The sequence below is a fragment of the Ailuropoda melanoleuca genome, chromosome 13 (assembly GCF_002007445.2).
Source record: "Ailuropoda melanoleuca isolate Jingjing chromosome 13, ASM200744v2, whole genome shotgun sequence".
Classification (NCBI taxonomy): Eukaryota; Metazoa; Chordata; class Mammalia; order Carnivora; family Ursidae; genus Ailuropoda; species Ailuropoda melanoleuca.
Window position 1 is genome coordinate 59,937,677 of NC_048230.1, and position 6,690 is coordinate 59,944,366.

The window sequence follows — 6,690 nt, forward strand, 5'->3', positions numbered from 1 at the left end:
ATTTATTTATTTATTTATGTAATGTTCCATGACTAATTATTTGCGTATAACACCCAGTGCTCCATGCAATATATGCTCTCCTTAATACCCATCACCGGCCTATCCCAATTCCGCACCCCCCTCCCCTCTGAAGCCCTCAGTTTGTTTCCCAGAGTCCAGAGTCTATTATGGTTCATTTCCCCAAATGACAGGATTTTTTAAAGACTGAATCATATTCATATACATCCCATTTTCTTTATCCATTCACTCATCCACTGGCACTTAGATGGCTTCCATATCTTGGCCATCATGAATAATGCTACAGTGAGCATGGGGGTGCAGATATCTCTTCAAGATATTGCTTTCAGTTCTTTTGGATACAGTATACGCAGAAGTGGGATTGCTGGATCATATGGCAGTTCTGTTTCTGAATTTTTTGAGGAAACTCCAGGCTGTTTTCTATAGTGACTGCACCAATTTAAATTCCCACCAAGCACACACAAGAGTCCCTTTTCTCCACATCCTTATCCAACACTTGCTATCTTGTGACTTATTGATGACAGCCATTCTAACAAGATGTGAGGTGGTATCTCATTGTGGTTTTGGTTTTCATTTCCCTGATGATCAGTGTTGTTGAGCATCTTTTCATGTACCAGTTGGCCACTTGTATGTCTTCTTTTGAGAAATTTCTGTTCAAATCCTTTATCCATCTATTAATCAGGTTATTTGTTTTCTTGATTTTGAGTTGTTTGACAAAATAAATTTGCAAGTATGGAATCTGCAAATAGTAAGAACAGACTATAGAAAGCTCAAAATAAGATTGTAGAAATGAACCCAAATATGTCATTAAAGCCCGTAAATGTCAATTAATCGGTAAAGATTACTAGACTGGATTTTTTTAAATTTATTTTTTATTTTTTATTTTATTTTATTTATTTTATTTTTTTAAGATTATTTATTTATTTATTTGACAGAGATAGAGACAGCCAGCGAGAGAGGGAACACAAGCAGGGGGAGTGGGAGAGGAAGAAGCAGGCTCATAGCGGAGGAGCCTGATGTGGGGCTCGATCCCACAACGCCGGGATCACGCCCTGAGCCGAAGGCAGATGCTTAACCGCTGTGCCGCCCAGGCGCCCCTATTTTTTATTTTTTTAATAATAATTTTTTATTATGTTATTTAGTGACCATACAGTACATCCTTAGTTTTTGATGTAGTGTTCTATGATTCATTATTTGCGTATAATACCCAGTGCTCCATGCAAAATATGCCCTCCTTAATACCCATCACAGGCCTATCCCAATCCCTCACCCCCCTCGGGATTGACACTGTTTGAAAAATAAAACACAAGTGCATGGAAAAGTTGAAAGCAAAATGAGAGGGGAAAGTCAAGGCAAATGAAAACAGGAAAGAGATGGTATAGTTAGATTAATATCAGGCAATACAGAACTAGAAGACGAGTTCATTTTAGGGATAGAGAAGGGGTCACCATATAAGGATAAAAGATTCAATTCACCAGGAATTGTTTCTATCTACTTAAATCAATAGAATCGAGATCTAGTAAACAAACATGGATGAAATTACAGGCATTAATTGAGAAGACTTTGTACTGAGAGCCCTCAACACACATTTCTGAATAACTGATAGGTCAAAGGGACAAAAATTAGAAAGATTTAAGACATTTAAACAACACAGTGGAGAGATGCAGTGCTCTGCACACCACACTTAGTTTCAGTATCAGAATGTTCATCACTGGATAGGAGTTATGTAGAAGGTCATGTCTTTGGAGGAAGCATCTACTTACACTGCCTAAGTGTTGAGCAAGGTGTTTGAAAGAGACCCATGGAGCTAATTGTCCTCCTCAAGGTCTGCCCAGTGACTGAGGCTAAAGGCACATTCTTGGTTGAGTAGTCAACCAGAAGACATGCCATGCCATTGGGAGGAGGAAAACGTGAGGGAGGAGCTCTCAGTCATGAAACAGGATCTGAGGCTGGGTGTGCTCCCAGCATGGTGTGGGAGTGCAGGGAGCAGTAGGGGTCATGGGCTGTAGCAGAATCGTTGTGGGGCCTTACCTGTAGTTTCCCAAAATTGTAACCTGGAAATTCACACTGTTCCCCCGGTTCCTGACCATCTGTAGACCTTTTGATTGCAAAATACTCCTCCGTTTACGCAAAGAGCCACCTCTGCCATGTGGGGAAGCTGGGCAAAGAGGTACGTTCTACGATGGGGTTCTGGGAAAACTTCTGACCACCCAAGTTCAGGAACCAAGGAACCCATGGGGTTTGAAACATTGTCAAATGGACAGTTGGGAAATAGGAAAAAATCCCCACCATCATTTTAAGTGACTTAGCTTCTTAGGGTCCCAGAAATTTAAACAAATTGCTTTAATCTCTTAAAATTTATGCAGTTGTACTACTATGCATGCATTAGAATGACTAACATAATACATTTACAATCCTAAATGCTATCAAGTATGTGAGGCAAGTGGAACTCTCCTCTGCTACTTGTAGAAATGCAAAATGGTACAGCCACTTTGGAAAACATTTTGGTGGTTTCTTATAAACATAGACTTATCACAAACCAGCAATCCTCTGCCCCGGTATTTACCCAAGAGAAATGACTTTTTATGTTCATATAAAAACATGTATGGAAATGTTTGTAGGGGGTTTACTCATAATCCCCCAAACCCGGAAACAACCCAAGTGTCCAGAACTAGTGAATGGATAAACACCGTATAGCAATTTATAAGATGAACCCTAAGTCAGCAATAAGAAGGTCCAGACAACACACAACAACATGAAGGAATCTCAAATACATTATGCAAACATGCTGTAAACACTAATATTGTTATAGGTACTACATAACTTATAAAAGAAAATCCATTGGGGTCAAAACATCATCTTAATGTAACACCCACAATCATCCATTTAAAAAATACATACAAAGCGTTTCTTTAAAAGGTTGACATTTGAAAACACTTCTCTGTCTCCTTGAACTCATATTTCTGTTCCTATTGCCCCACAGACTCTTAATCTAATGCAATATAATCTTAAGCTCAAGAGTCCTTTAATCACAACATTTCATACTGCTACGCAATAGAAACATGTGTAGAGGTTGAAATTTTAATTTTTCATTTACTGGGACCATAAGACTCTTGGAATAAAAGTTCTTCTTATGGATTGATTTTTCATTCCATTTGTTATTTAAATAACATAATAATGCATATGTCAGTACATACATTGAAATTATTGATTAACAAAATTTTACTGACAAACAAAATTCTATAGGTAATGCATCTCTTAGTGGTAAGTGCGTGCTGGGGAACAAGAGTTTTGTTATAGGTATGTCACTTGGTTCTCTGAACTTCTAGGACATTGCCCCAAATCACATAATACTCTATCATAAAACATTATTTTTATTTTTATTTATTTTTATTTTTTTTAAAGATTTTATTCATCCATTCGACAGAGACAGAGACAGCCAGCGAGAGAGGGAACACAAGCAGGGGGAGTGGGAGAGGAAGAAGCAGGCTCATAGCATAGGAGCCTGATGTGGGGCTCGATCCCATAACGCCGGGATCATGCCCTGAGCCGAAGGCACATGCTCAACCGCTGTGCCACCCAGGCGCCCCCATAAAACATTATTTTTAATGATCTAAGTTAAATATTGACAAACAGCTTGATTAAATCCCCTTTCAATTTCTATAAAGGCGTAGAATTGAAAACCGTATCCTTGAAAAGAATTTGTTTCTAGTCTTTAGGATACTGATCATAAATCACAAGTATTTTTCTTAATTTCTGCAAAGTTTACCAAAAGTCTTTACTAGTATTTACCAAATGATCAGTAATGTTATTGATTATACCCATTATATTCTTTTATTTAGACACCTTTTTAAACCTGATACACTCTGTAAATGTTGGAAAGTTTGAATACTATTCACTTTGATGGACTTGGGACAGTACATATTTTATACAATGCTTGTATCTTATTGCATGCTTTAAATACCTTAAAATTTTTTCAATGCCACGGATTTAACTCACTATTTTTATGGAAAATGTTAAACGAATCAACTAATTGGCGAAGTCAGTCCTCACTTAGCCAAATCAGACCACTTNAAGTCAGTCCTCACTTAGCCAAATCAGACCACTTTCTCCCACAAAAAGAATGACTTCATTTTTCAATTGAAATGAATGTTTTAATACACATCCCTGTGGATATGTACCATCACTCTTGGGATTTCTAATTCTAGAAGAGGGAGCTAAAGGCATAGCCATGTACTATGACTTTGACACCTGAACGAAACAAGGTACTGACCCCTTAGTGTTCCCTACCCACTGATTTTTTGCTTTGTTCTTGGGGAAGCATCCTCAGGAAAATGCATTTTCAAATTGTTCCTTTGTTTGGAACTCACTTTTTATACTTTGGACACATATAAGAGGCAGGTAAGAAATATGCTTCCATCCTGCCTTTTTTTTGGAAGGGGCACAGGACTTTCTGAAAGACAGAAAAAGAGAAAGGCAGACTGCAGGCTCTTTTTCAGGAAGACCAACTTCAGGAAAAAGAATGTGGAAATTAGGAACCAGGACATCATGTCCTCAAATCTGTCTGTGCCTGTGTACCCTCTGGAAAATCTTCTTGTGCCCTCTGGGGTATGGGTAGGCCAGCATGCAGTATGGATAGGATTGATTGGGTTGATCTTCTCATTTTTCAAATGGGTAGACTGAGATAAAAGTAGCCCAAATTGACATGGTGAATTAAAGGTGGAACTTGGGCTTCAGTCGAAGTCTCTTCATTCCTGGCTTCTTGTTCCTACAGGATCCTTGGCTATCCCTCCCACATCTGTCCCAGTCCCTGGGGCCACTGAGCCAGTCCCCCCACACCCATTTGCCTGTCCCCCACAGGGCCCATGTTTTGTAGTCTCTTTCCCAAACAAACCCCCCTCCAGAATGAATTCACTGTGTTTTAAAGTTGCCAGGTTTAGGAAATAAAACTGTAAGATGGCCAACTAAGTTTGAATGTCAGATAAACACTGAATTGCTTTTTGTGTAACTATAGTCTTTATATATCATGGGATATACTTCTGCTAAAAATACTAACTGAATATCCTGTATTATATTTGGTAATCCGATTGATCTGCATCTTTCCTTGCACACCCACCCCTGGGTCTCCTCTTCCGACTAATTGACTACAAGCTAACCTGACCAGCTAGTACTCAAGACTTGGTTAATAAGTGTAAAGCTTCAAACCAAAAGAGTGATTTGACATCAGAAACCAGGGATGTACTGTATGCTGACTAACATAATATAATAAAAAAAAAATTAAAATAAAAAAAATAAAAAAAAAAAGAATTTAAGACACCATAGGGGCGCCTGGGTGGCTCAGTCATTAAGCGTGATCCTGGCGTTCTGGGATCGAGCCCCACATAAGGCTTTTCCACTGGGAGCCTTCTTCTTCCTCTCCCACTCCCCCTGCTTGTGTTCCCTCTCTCACTGGCTGTCTCTCTCTCTGTCGAATGAATAAATAAAATCTTTAAAAAAAAAGAATTTAAGACACCATAGGGCCTTGACTAATCTTTTCGGGGAACAGAAATAATGATACACACAGTTTTTTTACAGGAAATTCAAGACCTAAAAACATAATAGGTAGCTTGTTTTGGCAATCAGTAAATTGTCTATTGACTAAAATACATTAAGCACTAATTATGCTAGTCACCATGCTTTCCACAATAGTTCCACTAAATCCCATGTCTATGAAGTACAAATGTTACTATTTCCTTAAAGGAAAACTGAGGCACGGGACACCTGGTTGGCTCAGTTGGAAGAACATGCAAGTCTTGATCTTGTGCTTGTGAGTTCAAGCCCCACATTGGGTGTAGAGACTAATTAAAATTAAACCTTGAAAGAAGGAAGGAAGGAAGGAAGGAAGGAAGAAAGAAAGAAAGAAAGAAAGAAAGAAAGAAAGAAAGAAGAAAGAAAGAAAGAAAGAGAGAGAAAGAAAGAAGAAAGAAAAGAAAGAAAGAAAAAAAGAAAGAAAGAGAGAGAGGGAGAGAGAGAGAGAGACTGGGGCTCAGTGAGGTTCAGGCACTGAGTCAAGGCCACATAGCTGGTAAATGGGGGATCCACAATGTGAACTCAGGTCCAACTCCAAACATTGTTTTTGATCATTCCATGCCACTTCATGAATACTGTTCACCTCATCTCATCTGATCCTCACAGTGACAGCAAAGCTGTCAGGTAGGTTGTATGGTTTCCATTTTCCAGATGAGGAAACTGAGGCTGTAAGATACAGCTACAGTGATAAGTTACCAAGCCAGTACCAAAACTCAGTGTCACTGGGTTTGGGGATGTAATTGTCATTACTGAAGAGTCCAGGACTCTTCAGGGAGCATACAGGATTAGAATTCTGGAGAGAAAAAGGAATAAATTGCTACAAGCTTTTACTCTTAGGCAGGTTTCAGGAGACCTGGAAAAGAATCTACTCCTTTCCCAGTGTCTGAAGTTCCACCAATAACATAGATGCATTCCTGGCCATAACAATGTTCTCTCTCTTTCTGTCTCCCTTCCTTTCTGCCACTATCCCTCTATCTCACTGCTTTCAAAATGCATGTAGTCTGAGAGAGGTAACATGGCAAGGCATCATCAGTTCTTCACATCACAAAACTAAAAAGTACAAAAGGACCAGGAAGAGACATGTGGAAATGGGGGTTGAATGAG